The following is a 17,673-nucleotide window of genomic DNA, read 5'->3' as shown; positions in this document are numbered from 1 at the left end:
GTGAAGGATCAGGAGATATAAAATAAGGAGTATATTGTTAAAGATACATTGACTTCTAACACATGTAACGCATTAAGGTAAAATTTCTTACCATAAGGATGTGTTACACGATTTATAAACCCCAGTTTGTTAATTATTTGTTCATTATTCATAACTATATACTTAATTTTTTAAAAATTAAGTGTTTTTGGTCAAATGGAATTTCTTTTTGGGTAATTTTAGCCCCTTTTAGCCCTCTGCCAAAATGTTTGAACCTTTCTGTCTCTAACAGTAAAACATCGTTCCTTTATCTTCTGTGTCTGGTGTGTTGGTCAGGATTAGCTAGCTTGGCAAAAAGTTCACATTAAACAAAGTGTGTTACTGTGAGGTGTGTGTTCGTACTATGAGTCACAGCTCGAGTTTTCTTGTGGGTGAAGGTTTTTCACCTCGCTGTCATTCTTGCATAAAAGTGTTTGACCCCTTCAGGAAAAAAAAGAAATTTGGGATTATTTTTTGTTTTGTTCATTGTGTGTATTTGTTTCTACTTTTTACTTTTTCTTTTACTGTGTACAGCACTTTGGTCAACCTGTGTTGTTTTTAGACATGGTTATTGATTGATTGATTGATTGATTGATTGATTGATTGATTGATTGATATGTCTTTGATTAAAATACAGCCTACTCCACATCCTCCAAGTTACAGAGAAGAGGAACCATCTGGGGTGAACTTGTGCACTTGGTATTGGCTGTCATGGTCCCTGTGCCTCTCCGGCTCGCTCATGTTGGCCACAGGTTTGTTTTGTTTTCTCTCCTGCTTCCCTGGGTGGAGCTCATTGTGGGCTCTCACCCTTGGCCCACGTATCTGCGGTGATTTCTACACCTGTTGCTGATCAGGCGGCGTCCCCCTTGCCTATTTAACGCTGCGGCACGGAGTATTCGGCACTGGAACGTTGAACCTCCCATGTTCGTGCTCTCAGCTCTCCTAAGACAAACTCTCTCAGTGTTGTGTGGCGTATTGATCTAATTGGACTCTTTGTGTTTAGATCTCCCCGGAACTGGTGGCGGACCCTGACTTGTGATCCCTGTGTGGAACATAAGTGGAAATTGGAGCGAGAGTGGCTGTGGAGAAGCGAGTGTGCGTAAGAAGAGGAGTGGCGGAGTTTGGGCCGAGTGGGGAGCGAGTGTGGATTCCTTCCCCTGGAGCCCTGAAGCCCTGCCCCATGCACTGTATATACACATCACTGTGGTTTCCCTTCTGTGTTAATAAATTGTCAACCCTTTGCTTGCCAGAACGCTGCCTGCGTCTGAATCCATCTGTTAGCCCTGACATTGGATACCTGGAAATCAGTGAAGGGACCATTAATGCTTCAACTTGTACACAGGTTTGAGAGCAACCACCCAAAAGCTTCTGCTAATAAACACTAGTCTGTGTTTGTGATGCAAATGTTTCTGGCTGTGTTCACAAACATTTAGTAAGGTGAGTGAGGAATATTAATACTTATTATTAGATCATTAGCAGACTGTAGAACTTGACTGCACGCCAAGGTGGCAGTTCAGCCATTTGATTCATGTTGCAGCAGCTCATGAGTGAATGAACATCGTGCAATAAAAGTACTTCTAGAAGTACATTTTTGCAAAAACGGACATTGTGGAGGAATGTAGGGAAGACACGAGGGAGCCCAATATTTTACTCAAACGTTAATCGCTGCATCACACAACTGAACATTCAAAGCGCCAAAACCTAACCCTCTCACTTCCCGTTACACTGGGTACAAGTGGAGCTACCTGGTGGTATGTACTTACATTTATTTAAATTTACTTGAGTAGGGTAGAGTCATGCTAATGACCTAATAATTTTATTCAGGTGTGTTGCAGCAGAGATACATTTAAAAGCTTCAGCACGCTGGCTCTCAAGGCCTGGAGTTTGACACCCCTGCTTTACACAAAGATGGGTTAAATCACAGTGCAAAGAATGAATGAATAAATGAAATATAAACAATAAATAATTATTAAATAGTCTTACACATCAATGTCATTGGTTGACTTTTGAAGTATTTGAATCCTTATTGGGTTCCCTGAGTGACAGAAGGATTAAAACACTTTAAAATCAGTACTGAAAATATGTGCAGACATTACTGGATAGATTTAGGGTTAGAATCAATAAATCACTATCATGTTAAACACTCTTAGAGTTCAAACCTTCGTAGAAACATAAGTCCAGTATCATGGAATGAAACCTGAAGGTGCATTTGAGGGTGCAAAACGTTTCGTCGGCATTGTTGTGTTTGTTTGGGAGAAAACGTACAAACACACAGTGCAGCACTTCAGAGTTACACTGCTAGCGATCGAAGATTTATGTAAATTCAACAGCTAAACGCATTCTGTACTGTACAGCAGGAGTCCCCAACCTTTTTGCACCACAGACCACTTTAATGTCAGACAATATTTTCAGGGAACGACCTTTAAGGTGTCGCGGATAAATACAACAAAAGAATAAAAAAAAGAAACTGTGGTGTTTTGTAAATATAATAATAAACGTGACTTGAGCTGTGCGCCAACAACAATGACAGTGACATCCTCCTCTCTGCTTTTTAATGCTCTCTGGTCACTATGGTAACGCGTAAATAGTTCTTTCAAAATAAGACACACAACTACAACCATACATTTCACACCGGAGGATCAACTCTCGCGGAACGGTACCAAAAGACTCACGGACCGGTCCGTGGGCCTATTAGGGACCGCTCCTGTACAGGAGACACTGGACTAGATTGATTGACAATGGTCTACAGCAATCAGAACGCACAACGCGATGTACTGTAAAAAAAATAAATGAATCAGCGAAACAGCAAGTGTCACTTTTGGCCACGAACAATTTAGGGGAATTTTTATGAACAAACCCAGAGTGTTAAAAAAAACTTAAAACCATTTTTATTTCTCAGCAGCATCAATAGTAACAAAAACGCAATTTAGTTTTCGCTGTCAAAGTCGATTTAACTGAAGTTACGTGTTTCCGGTTACTGTGGAGCTCCACAGCAGCTGCAGCCAGAAGCTGTTTCTACAGGATCCTGATGGACACTCAAAGCTTTTAGAAAATGTCCTCATTAGTTGTTTGCAGCAGAATATCAACCGATGTGAACCAAAACAAAAAAGTGCTCTGCACAAGTGGTGTGTGAGACTACAGATTAAAACTTAAACTCCAGCCTGATGCGTTTCTGAGGTTCCTGACTCTGACCGTCCCTCAAACGCCTCTCTGGGCGTTTCCTTCCGTCGCTTTTACTTTCGCTTTCGTGAATGTTGTGGCGCAGTTGATCGTCTCCATGTTAAGGTAACGTTAGCAGTCTGTACTGTTTTCCTGGCTGACATCAGCTGTGTGCAGCTCAGTTTCAGCATAAATCTGCTTCGTTTTATGTGAGATCAGAGTCTGGGAACGAGACAGAAACAGTTGATGATCAGCAGCTGAACTCGATGTTACTGTGGATCCACTGACTGATGTCTGTAGGCAGCTTCTCCTGCCTCCGTCAGTCTGTGGCTGTATGGGCTCAAATTGTGGTCATAAATATTTTGTACTTGTAAACCAGGATTTGTAGGTGGAAAAAAGATTTGTGTGTGGACTTAGCCAAGCAATACGTGTGAAACTCTGCACTCAAGTTTCAAGTTACAAGTACGTCCCTATTTTTCTGCCTTTCATTTGATTGGCCAATGTCATGTCAATCACAAATTTAACAATCCAATCAGAGAACAGGTGGGTTCGTTCAGGGTTCAGGGCCCTGTTTCAGGAAGCCGGTTTAGTGCAAACTCTGAGTAAGTATACCCTGAGTTAACGAAAACTCTGGGTTTTCGGTTTCACAAAGCGAGTTTAGATTAATCCTGAGTGAGTTACTATGACGACACACTCCGTGAAGCTAACCTGCCCCCTAGCAGGTTTACTTCAACTAACCCTGACGTTCTCCGCCTCTGTGTCGGAAACCTGACTGTAGGAAGTGTCAGACATGGCGTGCTCCTTCCTTGAAGAGCCAGTAGATGTTGAAGCCCAAATTCTCTGCAGAGCTCTCCGCCGGGAGAGAGTGATTAGAGCGCGTTCGGACATTTTATCATTTCCTGATGATTTCCTGTGTGAACGTTACCGTTTTTCAGCACAATCTATAAGTTATTTGAATAACATCCTCAGGCCTAATATTGCTCATAGGACACATCGTGGACATTCTCTCAGTTCTGTACATATTATTTGTATTGCACTTCGGTTTTTTGCAAACGGGAGCTTTCTGTATAATATTGGTGACGCTGAGCACGTTTCCAAGGCTACCGTCTGTCGGGCAGTCAGGAATGTTACAGTTGCACTGAAACGTCTCCTGTACTCGTTTGTGGTGTTCCCCGGTCATAGACCCACAAGATTCATCAAAGAGGGATTCCACAAAATTGCAGGTAGCAGGATGAACAAAACTTAATTCATGATGTGGTGATACTTGAACTACTACTTAAATTTTACATTTATTCTCACGGTTCCCAGGCGTGATTGGCTGTATAGATGGCACTCACATTCCAATCATTGCTCCTTCAGTAAATGAAGGAGACTATGTGAACAGGAAGTCTTTCCACAGCATTAATGTGCAGGTACATAGTTCCCTGTAGCATTTCAAACTAACAAATCATTTCATTATAGTAATGGATGCTAATTTGTGTTCTCTGCACTGTGAAGATCATATGTGATGCTGCCAACATTATCACAAATGTGGAAGCCAAGTGGCCAGGCTCTGTGAGTGGTGGTGGTGGAGGACCCCCACCTGTTTTTCGGGCCTCCGCTTTTTTTTCTAGTGGCCATAACGGGTCACATTTGAGCATACAGAGTAAGCAAATATGTACTTGTAATGTGCTCAGATAATTTCAATAAGTGCTTACAGAAAGAAAATTAATGTAGCCTCTAACTGCAATTGATTTACATGGGACAAACAGACCAAGCACTATGGCTCAATTACACCTTACCTGTTTGGACTATATTTTTATGTTTCATTTTTACTTGCTGCCAGGAACGTTTGGGGCCTGTTGGGTTGCACCTGCGCTCACATCACATCACAAAATAAAATGTATAAAATAAAAAATGAAATAACATGTTAAATGGGTGGAAATCCCTAGATCAATGTTTAAATTAACACTCACGCATTGACTCTGTCGGCTATGTTTTGCCATGCATGCTCCCTTTCTTTTGCAGCTGAGGCTGTGTTACTTTTTTTCTGCAAAATTTGCATGTTATCGGCATATGCTGCCATCAGAATTTCGGCCTCAAGCGCTGTGAAATACATTGACCGCGCCTTCTTTCCCTCTGTCTCCATGGTGACTCGCTTAATCTGTGCTCCACTAATCAGGGCTTTATGTATCCTCGTGCGCGCGCTTCACTTGGGGTTAAAGCAACTCCGCGTTGATTGAACTAATTGTTATCAGCCTTTCTGAAACCGAATATTCCGAGTTGGACAGTTCGGGGTTACTCAACCCTGAGTATCGTTTTTCACTCTGAGTTTTCTAAACCGGCTTCCTGAAATAGGGCCCTGGTTAGGTTTAGGCTGTTATTGTGCTTCAGGCTGAAATATGAGGAGTAAGGAGTGGGGCTGGTTAGCCCTCATGACCCTCACCATAACACATACGTCACAGGACAGTGTTTACCACAGAAACTCCATGAAATGATCAATGAGAACTTTAGAAACCCGTCAGTGTGATGCTTCCAGTACAACAGCACCTCTGAGTGTGTGTGTTTGCCTCTCAGACTAACTCCACCCTGACATCAAGAAGATGGAGGAAGAGGATGGAGCAGGATCTGCAGCATCCAGCTGTGTGTCTGTGAGGAGTGACCGGTCCAAAGGAAGACCTCCAGACTTCAGTAATGAACCTGCAGCAACAATGTAAGAGAGCTGCTGACTCATTTATTCAGTGTAAATAATGATTTTTGATGCAATGGGAGAAGAAAAATGACAAAAACAGTTTTAAAAATAAGGATTAAAATGTTACAAACTATGTTTTTGAGTTTCCTGATGTAGTACAAAAATATATGAACATAACTGTATATAGGACAGATATTTACGGTTCTTTTAGGCAGCACCAAAAAACAAAAAGACTATTTTTAAGCTGTCTGAGGTAGTGAGTCAACATGTCACACTGGGTCAAAGGTCAGGGAGTAAAAGTGTGTTTTAAAGAGCAACATGTCAAAGGGTATTATTGTAAACTTTAACAAAAGACTGTTATGTGACAAAGAGTAAGTACATTATTTTTATGAGTTTCAGATTGTTCATCATGTCTTTAATTTAACATTTCCTTTTTTTCCTTCCTGTCACATGAAGCTGTTACATTTATTGTGTGGAGATCAGGGAGATATGTTACTGTTACTGTCATAACCATTATCATTACCATTGCATTAATCATCATTTCATCAAAGCATTTATTGATGCTGTTGGTATTACGTTAAAACTTGTTTTACAGGTGTTATCATAATCCCATATTAACCTTTATTCCAGGTGCAGTTATAACTATTTTTATACACATCTTGCAGTTTGTGCTTTTAAAGAGTTTAAGCTCAGTCTGATAATTGATGGTCAGAAGCTTCGTCTGGCGCGATGTCGCGATGCCGATCTATTGTGCAAAGTGACTTAGAGGTATGGAAGGATTGCCTACACGCTTACAAAACACACATGATACAAGTATTCATTATTATCTTTTATTCGTTTATATCCTTTTTATTGAGCTTTGAGTAGTGGCATTTGATTAAAGCATTTATTCAATATATTACACATATAGTTTCAGTTAAATTGTTACACATATGAGAGTCTGGGTGTGAGCTTTAGTAGGCGAGAGGTGAGACAGAGTGCAATTGAGGTCGAGACATCCACACACACACACACACACACACACACACACACACACACACACACACACACACACACACACACACACACACACCGTAGGTAGACTTATATTCTAGGTTAGAGTTCAGACATATTTTGCTTGTAACTGCATTTTGTGCCTGCATAAGTGATAGTTTGCTGCAGGACGTGCGTCTGATGTTCCAGGGATAAGTGAAAGCAAGACGAGCTACAGGAAGCACCTGGCGTGGAGACGATGTTCTTTTCAAACTGTGTCAAAAGTTGTCAACAGAACATTTGTGTTTTTAACTCATGCAAGTATCTGTTCTGACACAAGAGGGGGCGTAATAATATCCTGATGTTATAAAAGCAACTGCTTGTGTGCTTTTGGGCGGAGATCGACGCTGATTGTGTAACGGTGTTCATCTCCCTACGCATGTGTTCATTAAAATCATCGTTTGACCTAATTCTTCTGGACCTTCGTTGTTTTGTTCTCATCCTCAATAATACGCGACGATTGTTTTTCTTTTAGGATCAATAAGAGGCCAGAATCTCCTGGACCTGAACCCAGCTGTGTTTCCTTAAAGAGCAACGAGTCAAAGGATATCGGTATAAACTTTAAAGGCTGTTCTTCTGCTGCTGAGAGGTAATGTGTGTCTAGATGTTGTTCCTGACTCTGTATTTCTGAATAAATCCTCATGTTTAATATCAGCTCAGCTCTTTTTCACACACATTTCTATGTTGGTGTGTGAAGCGGTGTGTGTTGGAGTGTTCCCACAAACACAGCAGTCAGAGTGGAAAGAGTGGATGTTGTAGGAGGTGTTTGTGTAGTGAAGAGGCTGAGTGTCTGTAGGACTCCAGCTGCTCCAGCAGGTGTCTCCTTTGTGCTTTGCTTCAAACACAGTGTAGGGAGGAGCTTCCACTCAGGTGTTTCAGGTGGTATAGCCTATGGTTTAGTTTGACTTCCTTCTGCAAACTCAGCTGCTCTGTTGCTGATACACGTCTCCATGAATATGATTGATCAGATGCTGCCAACACCATGTGTTTCATGTGAGCGCTCAGCTGAAAGCCTGGGTTGACTTATCGAGTTAATAACAAGCTTCACGTGACTGTGAATGCTAAAGTGAATCCAGATAAAGGAAAGAGACCCTGCTAATGTTGGACTCACTTCTTAGTGTAGATCCCAGGAGGAAGTTCAACATAGCCATTCTTTGTGCTAGCTCGACCAAACCTGAGACCACAGTGCAGGATAATGATCATCATCTGTCTCTGTCAAGGACATTTAAAATCCACAAATAACAAACATAATTATATTTGATCATTAAAAATATGTTTTCAATTAAAAAAGCATGAGCACACTGGTGGATTACAGAAACATGAAAACTCGTTAACAGTAAAGTTAATTTAGGCGTAAGATTTTATCATTGATTTTAAAGTCTCTGCTGCAGAGAGGTGAGCTGTTAGGAACAAGAACTCTCTGATTTAAATGATTTTAATGTTTCCTGGTTTCTGCATCTCTGTAGCAAAGCAGTGTCTCCAAGGACACACAGGCTCAGCTGTAACTGTCAGTTTATCTGGTTTAAGACACATTTGGACTCAATTGGCTGTTTTTAACTATTTATTTTAATCAGAGGTGTAAATCTAGACCTCACACATCTGGATCCTAAACTATGATAGAAACAGCTGCTAGCAGTGGGTAGTTTGACTTTGATACGCTGCTCTAGAAAGCAAACAAAAGTTTGTGCAGCTCCTCTTCAGAAAAGTGTTCAGAGAGCAGCTGCTGTATTAGACAAAGGCTCGTCGTGTGAGCCCAGATGTGTGTAACAGCTGGATGAAGGAGAACTATCACAGTCACGTCTCCATCCCGCCTTTATTAATGAACTTCCTGTTGCTTGCAGATGACAGGAACACAAAGTGTTTGTGCCACGTGATGCTGCAGGATTTGTTAACGTGTCCATGATGGTAACATCTCCTCGTCTAACTGCAAACACATGAGCGCTCCTAACGGCAGCTATCACAGCCACACAGGCAGACTGTGTCTCACTGTTGCATTCAGGGACATTTGTTTTCCTGTAAAAAGCTGAACTCTAATCTAAGAGGACTGTTACTGACAGGAAACAGCTGCATTATCTGCAGTCTGTGTGATCACAGCTGCTTCAATCACTTCATCAGAGAATTGATCATTGAATAAAACATGTTTGTGTCTGCAGAGGTCAGAGGTCACAGTCTGCAGGATCCAGCTGTCCGTCTGTGAGGAGTGATGGGTCCAAAGGTCAACCTCCACACTTCAGTGCTGAACCTGGACCAGTGAGGTCAGAGACCTGTGATGACTCCTTTACATGTTTGTGTTTTCCTGCATAAATATGACCGAAGATTCATTAAAAAGATAAAAATCTTAGACTTTGTCCTGTAGCGCTGTGTGGCAGGCAGGATTGGACCCAAACACAACAGGATGAAGTCAAAGAGGCAGCTTTATTTCAGCTGTGAACATGCAAACAGCAGAAATAAGGAAACATAACTGTAGGTTTGCAGTGAATGAAGCCTCAGCTCGACGCTGCACTTTGTCCCTCTTTTCCTTCTCCAAACAGCCACATCAGGAGTCTCTGATGGAGTTTTAAAATATTTAATTACAAATGTCCAAAGATGGGTTCAGGATACCTGAATCCACAGTTATTAAAGCTAAAATAGTTCACAGGGTTTGGACTTTGTTAGGTGACGAGAGAACATCAAAGTGTTTTTTATCTTTAAACAGTATTTTTATCACTTCAGTTGCTCTCACAGCCCTGTTTGTTATTTTAGTAAGTAAGTAAGTAAAGTTTATTTATTAAGCGCTTTTCATAGACAGGTAGTCACAAAGTGCTGCACACAGAGATTAAAATAAACAGTACGATAAATAGCAAAATGCACAATATACACAATATAGAGTTTAAATGTAAATGAAAAATATAAAAATGTAAACAGCATTGGTCAACAGAAAGCTTGTTTAAACAGTAAAGTTTTTAACTGTTTTTTAAAGGATCCCACAGAGTCAACCAAACGTAGTTGTAGAGGTCGACTGTTCCACAGCCTTGGTGCCACAGACTGAAAGGCTCCGCCCCCTTTCGTCTTCAGACGTGTTCTGGGAGCAACCAACAAACTCTGAGTCTGTGAGCGGAGACAGCGAGCAGCAGTGTATTTAGTGAGAAGCTTGGATAAATAATCTGGGGCCATTTAGTGCTCTGTACGTTAAAACAATCATTTAAAACGAATTCTAAAATCTATTGGGAGCCAATGTAAAGAACATAAAATAGGAGTGATGTGAGCTCGCTGGGTAGAGCGAGTTAGTAGTCTGGCTGCTGCGTTTTGTACAGCTTGGAGGCGAGAAAGAGATGATTTATCCAAGCTGGTAAACAGGGAATTACAATAATCTAAACGCGATGACACAAATCCATGGACAATTTTTTCCAGTTCAGCTAAGGAGACCATATGTCGCAGTTTAGAAATATTCCTTAAATGAAAGAAACAGGAACGAGACAGAGACTTTACATGTGAGTCAAGGCCCAAAGAAGAGTCAAATATTATTCCAAGATTTCGAATATTTGGCTCAGCAGAAGAACAGAAAGGGGCAACAACTTGACTGATTTTAGAACATAGATCAGGAGGAGCTATGATCATGGTCTCTGTCTTGTTCTAACAAGGTAGCTGTTAGAAAGCCAATCAGAGATTTGAGTTAAAGCCTGGACTAGGGTGGACAGCCTATCCAGCTGATGAGGCTTAACCAGAGCTCTTATGTTTCACTCAGTGCTCCCACCAAACACCTTGGAGGACACATTAGTGTGATTTAGATTTCATTGGTGTAAACACCAGTCACACAAGCTAACCCATGGAGGCAGCAGCAGGCTTTGTGTTTGGTAAAGTCTGCTGGCTTAAACTAAGAGAGTTTAGTTTGTTAGCACAAAGAGCTGTCAGCTAAAGCCCCGAATGCACTTTGAATACAGACGAACTGAGAAAAACACTTTAAATACAGCAAACAGTCAAACTGACCACATGTTTTTCTGCTGATCATCCACAGCAGTACGTTTAGCATTCATGCTAGCAGCAGGCTATGACTGTTAGGGTTGCCAACCGTCCCTTAAAAATCGGAATCGTTTTTTTGTAGAAACAAAAGCACACGTCCCGTATTGAGCTAATAAGGGACGCACTTTGTCCCGTATTGAGCTAATAAGGGACGTACTTTGTCCCGTATTGAGCTAATAAGGGACGCACTTTGTCCCGTATTGAGCTAATAAGGGACGCACTTTGTCCCGTATTGAGCTAATAAGGGACGCACTTTGTCCCGTATTGAGCTAATAAGGGACGCACTTTGTCCCGTAATACAGTGAGAATCAAAAGTAGTCTATAAATGTTTATGGAATTAACGCTTTGTTTGAAAACATAATTCCCAGCCCCTCTCCTGCTTTGTGACCAATGAGCTGACAGCACACTTATGACAATTCAGATTACCGCTCATCTCATTGGTCGAGGAAAGGTCGCTTGCGGAGAAAATACCGGAAGACAACAGATGACCACAACAAGAAGCATGGCCAACAGGGAAACAAACGCCGACACTGCGGTGCAAGTCTCGGACGACAGTACACCTAAAGCTGGGCAAACACTGTGCGATTTTTTTCAGTCACGTTATTCAGCTCCTGCTCAAACTGCACGATTGACTCGCAGTTGGTAGGTCACGATGCAGGTCTCACACTATACCGCCCGATGCTCTGATGCGACCTGAGTGCTCACACTGTGCCTCCATAAAATGAAGGCTATAACAGAAAATCTGTCGCTCTCTCTGTCTTTCACTCACACAGACACGCACACCACCATCAACTTTGCTAAATTGCTAATGAAAAACATTGATCAGGCAGCTGTGATTGAGCAGCATGTAAATCCAACTATTTTCACGGTTGTTGTGGTCGTGATAATTTTGTGATGCCACATCGAAAAGGCTCTACAGTTCTACAGTTGTGCCTCCATCACTTGTGTCCAGATCACACGCTGCACAGCCGTGCTGCTCCGTCTTTTTCACCAACGTTTACGTGTTTGCGCGTGAGCAGTGTGAGCGGCTGTGGTGACACGCTCACGAGCGATTGATGATCGGGAGCTGGTCGTGAGGTGTTAATCGCTTCTCGTTACCCCACGTATACTACACGATGCACGATGAAGGCCAAAATTGGGCCGATCGCCAAATCGGTCGCATGACTCAAAAATCATCTCAAAATGGGCCAAAAATCGCACAGTGTGAGCCCAGCATCAGAGCAGCAATGTTTGTTCGCTCAGAGAAAGAAAAAAAGGCTGCAAAAGTACAGGGAGGAATGGGAAAAGGAAAACACCTGGCTGGAAAAAGTTAATATGGGCATGTGCAGTGAATATCAGCGCTATGTGGCCAGAAGTGTGATAATATAATTTATTTTGTGTAATAAACAACTGCAAGGATAGATGATTACAACAAATAGATGACTAATACATAAAAGTAATACATAGATGAATAATGATGATGAGTTATGATGCGTAATCATGGGAACAAGCGGGTTTACAAACAGGAGCAGCTGATTAGCATTAGAAAAGCTGAAATAATACCTCAGCTGAAGCCAATTGCACTAAATGCACTAAATGTGCACTGTTACAAGAATATTTTTCGTTCTATTGCTTTCTATTAATTTATATAATTTTAAGTTAAGCAGGACAGAGTTCTTTTAAAGAAAGATTTACTTTTATTCTCAAAAGTTAAGCATGACAGGCTTCTGCTTAAGAAAGAGACCTGTTTTACTGTGTTAATGTTGTCATTTTGAGCTAAAAATAAATGGCTAAATGATCATTTGTTTCCCATATGGTCATATCACAAAGAATAGAATATGCATCTGCTTAAATCAAATTCAAGTCAAATGGTTAAAAAATAATTTCACACACACAAAAAAGAGCTAAAAAATTCACCACACTGGGAAGGGTGAAGACAACTAGGTTGCCCGGCCCTGGCCACGAGGTGTCCCTTATTTATTTTTCAGGGAGTTGGCAACCCTAATGACTGTCCACTGAGCACCAACACAGGTAGGAGTGAGCAGTGATGAAGCAGGACTGTGGGCAAGTTTGAGCTACAATCCTATTGGCTTCTCAGTTTCTCCAAAGAAAAGGGGAAATATTCTTGGTGTTGTGAAGATGTGAGTTGGTCTTGTTGTCGTGGGGCTGGAAGGATGCTGGCAGTGAGAGGCTTTTCATACAGTGTTCAGTAGCAGAATGAGAAGAAAGCCACTGCACATGAAACAAGGTGCTCGTAGTGTTTGTTTACTGTGTTTGTGCCACAATGTCAGATCAGTTGTAGATTCACATGCAGACTTGTCCAGTGAAACCAGTGCAAGTACTGCAGTACAGAGCAAAGACTAAGCAAGCCAGGAGAGCTCTCCAACTTTCTGAAAGTATCAGGATATTTGAGTGATAAGAAAAAGTGGATCGTGCAACAATGTCCCTCAGCACACAAAACAATCAAAGCAGAATAAATATAATGTTTTAGATCAAACACTTACAGGGACCTGAAGAGAGAGAACCAACAAGATGTCATGGCTAACAGAGGAACTCAAGCACAGACTGAGTTCTGACAAACAAAAAGGTGACAGGTTATTTACCAAAGGGGTGAACCACAGTGCTCTATATATGTACAGTGAGTTGGGGAGGGGGTCCAGGGCTCCAGGGAAAAGAGGGAAGGGAGTCCACACTCACTCCTCTTCAGTCACTCTTGTCCTGCTCTCCACTCACACAGCCACACACGGGAGTCACAGGTAAGCGTCTGTAACCAGGTCCGGGGAAATATTTACTCAAAGTATACACAAAGTTAACCCAACTGGTGAATTTAGAGAGAGATTTCTTAGCAAGGAGCTGAGATCATGAACACAGGAGGGTCAATGTCCCAGCGACAAACTGCTCCATGCCGCAGCGTTAAATGGTTACCCAGGTGAATCAGCAACAGGTGGTGTAATCATCATAGCTGTGTGGACCAAGAGCGAGAGGCCATTACAAGCTCCACCCAGGCAGGCAAAACGCTAGCAGGAGAGAGCAAAACATAAAACCTGAAAAGCCATCATGAGCCAGCCAGAGAGACACAGAGTTTATACTAGAAGAGAAACCTGCTCATCTTCATCATGTTTGTTTAAACAGAGAAAATCAGAAGTCTCTGTGTGTCAGACCATGGCTCTACACAGACACTTCTAAGCTGCTTCAGAGTGAACTGACCCAGATAATCTGCACACAGCGGCTGTAAAACAGTGAAAGTCATAACTGTGTCTCTCTGATGGAAAGCTTTTATTGTGAAGTCAGGAAGTCTGCAGGAAGTGTTGAGTTTGTATTCATCACTCAGTGTTTAATGAGACAGGCAGACAGGAAGAGCAGCTCATTAGTGTTGATGAAATCAAAGGAACTGTGAGGGACTGCAGTTTGGTCACATCTGGATGTTTTTCACTGACAGTAAATGTTTTAGTGATGAAGAAATGTGTTCACAGAGAGAGGAAGAGGAAGAGGAGTGGTGTTTGTGAGGAGGAGCAGCTGTCCTGCTGTGCTTTGTGTCAGGACGTCCTGAAGGATCCAGTCTCTACCAGCTGTGGACACTGGTTCTGCAGACAGTGCATCTCCTCATACTGGGACCAGTCTGCTTCATCGGGAGACTCCTCCTGTCCCCAGTGTGGAGAAAGATCCAGAAGCAGAGCTGGACTGCAGACAGCCAGTCAGAGCAGCTGTGTACAAAGTAAGACTGAACATCTGTCTGCTGATGGACTCATTTCTGAAAACTGGACTTCTTGTGTTGTTCAGACATTGAAGAGTTTTCTTTCTCTTTAGTCTCATTGTTTTTCTTTCTTTCAGCAGATGTTGGTCTGCAGGAGGTTTTAGATGAACATAAGATCAGTCTGAGGAGGAGATGTGAACGTGTGACTGAAGGAAGTGATGAAACAGGAAGTAGAACCCTACTGAACAGGATCTACACTGAGCTCTACATCACAGAGGGACAGAGTGAAGAGGTTCATACCCAACATGAGGTGAGGCAGCTGGAGACAGCTTCCAAGATGGACGCCCTCCATGACACTCCAATCAGGTGCCAGGACATCTTTAAAGCCTTACCTGACCAACAGAGACCCATCAGAGTGGTTCTGACCAACGGCATGGCTGGTGTTGGAAAAACCTTCTCAGTGCAGAAGTTCACTCTGGACTGGGCAGAGGGCTTGGAGAACCAACATGTCAGTGTGGTGGTTCTGCTTTCATTCAGGGAGCTGAACCTGATCAGAGATGAGCAGTACAGTCTTCTGGAGCTGCTCCATGTTTTCCATCCAACATTACAGAAGGTCACAGCAGAGAAGCTGGCTGTCTCTCAGCTTTTGTTCATCTTTGACGGCCAGCCAACTGCTGACAAACCTCATCCAGGGGAATCTGCTTCCCTTCGCTCTCGTCTGGATAACTTCCCGACCCGCAGCAGCCAATCAGATCCCTCCTACATGTGTTGACAGGCTAACAGAAGTACGAGGCTTCACTGACGCCCAGAAGGAGGAGTACTTCAGGAGGAGATTCAGTGATGAAGAGCTGTCCAGCAGAATCATCTCCCACATGAAGACATCCAGGAACCTCCACATCATGTGTAGTATCCCAGTCTTCTGCTGGATCACTGCTACAGTTCTGGAGCACATGTTGACTACAGAGCAGAGAGGAGAGCTGCCCAAGACCCTGACTGACATGTACTCACACTTCCTGCTGGTTCAGACAAAGAGGAAGAAGAACAAGTACCATGAGGGACATGAGACGAGTCCACAGGAGCTGACGGAGGCTGACAGGGAAGTTCTTCTGAAGCTGGGGAGGCTGGCGTTTGAACATCTGGAGAAAGGAAACATCATGTTCTACCAAGAAGACCTGGAGCAGTGTGGTCTGGATGTGACAGAGGCCTCGGTGTACTCAGGAGTTTGTACAGAGATCTTCAAAAGAGAGTGTGTGATCTTCCAGAAACCAGTCTACTGCTTTGTTCATCTGAGCATTCAGGAGTTTCTGGCTGCTGTCTACATGTTCCACTGTCACACCAACAGGAAGACAGAGGTGCTGAAGAACTTTTTGGGAAAAAAATACAACGAGTCCTCTCTGGATGATTTCCTGAACAGAGCCATGTATAAATCCCTCCAGAGTGAAAATGGCCACCTGGACCTGTTTGTTCGCTTCCTTCATGGCCTCTGTCTGGAGTCCAACCAGAGACTCTTAGTAGGTCTGCTGGGTCAGACAGAGATCAGTCCAGGAACCATCCAGAGAGTCATCAACAACCTGAAGGAGATGAACAGTGATGAAATCTCTCCTGACAGAAGCATCAACATCTTCCACTGTCTGATGGAGATGAACCACCTCACATTATTTCAGGAGATCCAAGAGTTCCTGAAGTCAGAGAACAGATCAGAGAAGGAACTCTCTGACATCCAGTGCTCAGCTCTGGCCTTCATGCTGCAGATGTCAGAGGAGGTTCTGGATGAGTTGGACCTGCAGAAGTACAAAACATCAAAGCGGGGACGACAGAGACTGATTCCAGCTGTGAGGAACTGCAGAAAGGCTGGGTGAGTCCAGATGTGATCATTAACATCATTGATCAGTGTAGGTTAGTAGCTTAATGTTGAAAATAAAATCAGGTTGTAACCACAAAGTGTTTGTGTCCGTACGCTGCAACCTTCCACACCATTCCTTTATTGTACAGACTCAGCAGCAGCTCCATGGATCCCAAATCCAAGAGTGGAGAACAGATTTGAAGTGTGTCACATCCATGCAGTCACAGCTGTTTCCACCATGTTTCCACTGATATTAATCCTGTTCAATGACACGTTTCATATCAGTGAATATGTTCTTTAGGACGTCCACTGACATGTTTAAGTGTCCTGCTGGAAATCACTCAAATCATCCATGAAATCCATGAAAAATCCTTTTAGTGTTTCTAACTTCACCCTCTGTCCTCTCTCTCTCTCCATCCTCCTCACTGCTTCTTTCACTGATAATCACACAAACATCGTATTCAGCTACAAAATAACACAATAATATCATCTGATGATCATTATTATAAGAGCAGGATCCATATTTGATATCAGAGTAACACACTGCTTGGTTATGTGCAGTCATCATCAGTGACTGTGGGTCAAACAGAAGCTCTCTGATTGGTTGCTGACCTTGGTCACCTGTCCACTCTCACCTGTTTGTGTTTGCTCTCTCTTTGCTGTCTCCATCCTCTCTCTCCTTTCTCTCCCTCTCTGTCTTTGTACGTCACTCAGGTCCAATGGAAACAGTGACATTTACAAACCAATCAAAGACAAACTGATCCATGTCAGGTTATAACAATATTCAAAGTGAATACAGGCTGCTGCTGGACACAGACAGGTAACATCATTTTGACTTGCTGTCACCTGGATCTGGACTCATAAACACTGAAGCCCTGAACAGGAATACAAATCATTTTCTGCCAACTAGCGACACAGCAGCAGATAATGGCTCAGAAAGCTAAAATGAGCCAATCATTTCTGTGTTTAGTTCCCCTGAAATCAGATCTGATATCAGCAGCTCTGAGTTCATTCATCATTATTGTCCAGTGATGAGATTTCTGCTCCGTTTGGTAACAGTCAGCAGGTTTTTCCTGCGTGTGGACGTGAACAGTCGTACCTGACAGCAGGTAGCAAACAGAGATCATCTTTCCAGCTGGAACTCTTCACTGAGCTGAACTCATTCAAAATGTTCTGGAGTCAAAACAGGAAACAGTCCAAATGTGTGTCTTCACTCTGACTCTGGATCAGATCTCAGTGACAGACTGTGGACATTATGGAAGCCTAAATGTGACACCA

At 42.7% G+C, this 17,673-nt stretch overlaps 1 long non-coding RNA gene and 2 pseudogenes across 3 annotated transcripts in view; all 3 read left to right on the top strand.

Moving 5' to 3' along the window:
* LOC113017624 (protein NLRC3-like) overlaps positions 1-17,673 on the top strand; it is a 153,312-nt pseudogene that overhangs the window by 124,934 nt on the left and 10,705 nt on the right. The gene's annotated exons all lie outside the window — the stretch shown is intronic.
* On the top strand, positions 2,899-7,290 carry LOC145425271 (uncharacterized). The gene is made up of 2 exons (XR_013905928.1): positions 2,899-3,303; positions 5,734-7,290. It is a non-coding gene; the product is annotated as an uncharacterized LOC145425271 (long non-coding RNA).
* Positions 13,006-16,411, top strand: LOC145426156 (NLR family CARD domain-containing protein 3-like; annotated as a pseudogene). The gene is made up of 4 exons (XR_013906893.1): positions 13,006-14,573; positions 14,690-15,179; positions 15,220-15,392; positions 15,580-16,411. The product of XR_013906893.1 is annotated as an NLR family CARD domain-containing protein 3-like (transcript).

Source organism: Astatotilapia calliptera, chromosome 3 (assembly GCF_964374335.1).
Source record: "Astatotilapia calliptera chromosome 3, fAstCal68.1, whole genome shotgun sequence".
NCBI lineage: Eukaryota > Metazoa > Chordata > Actinopteri > Cichliformes > Cichlidae > Astatotilapia > Astatotilapia calliptera.
Note: the sequence above shows the minus strand (reverse complement) of the source record. Positions and strands in the feature narration are given on the sequence as shown.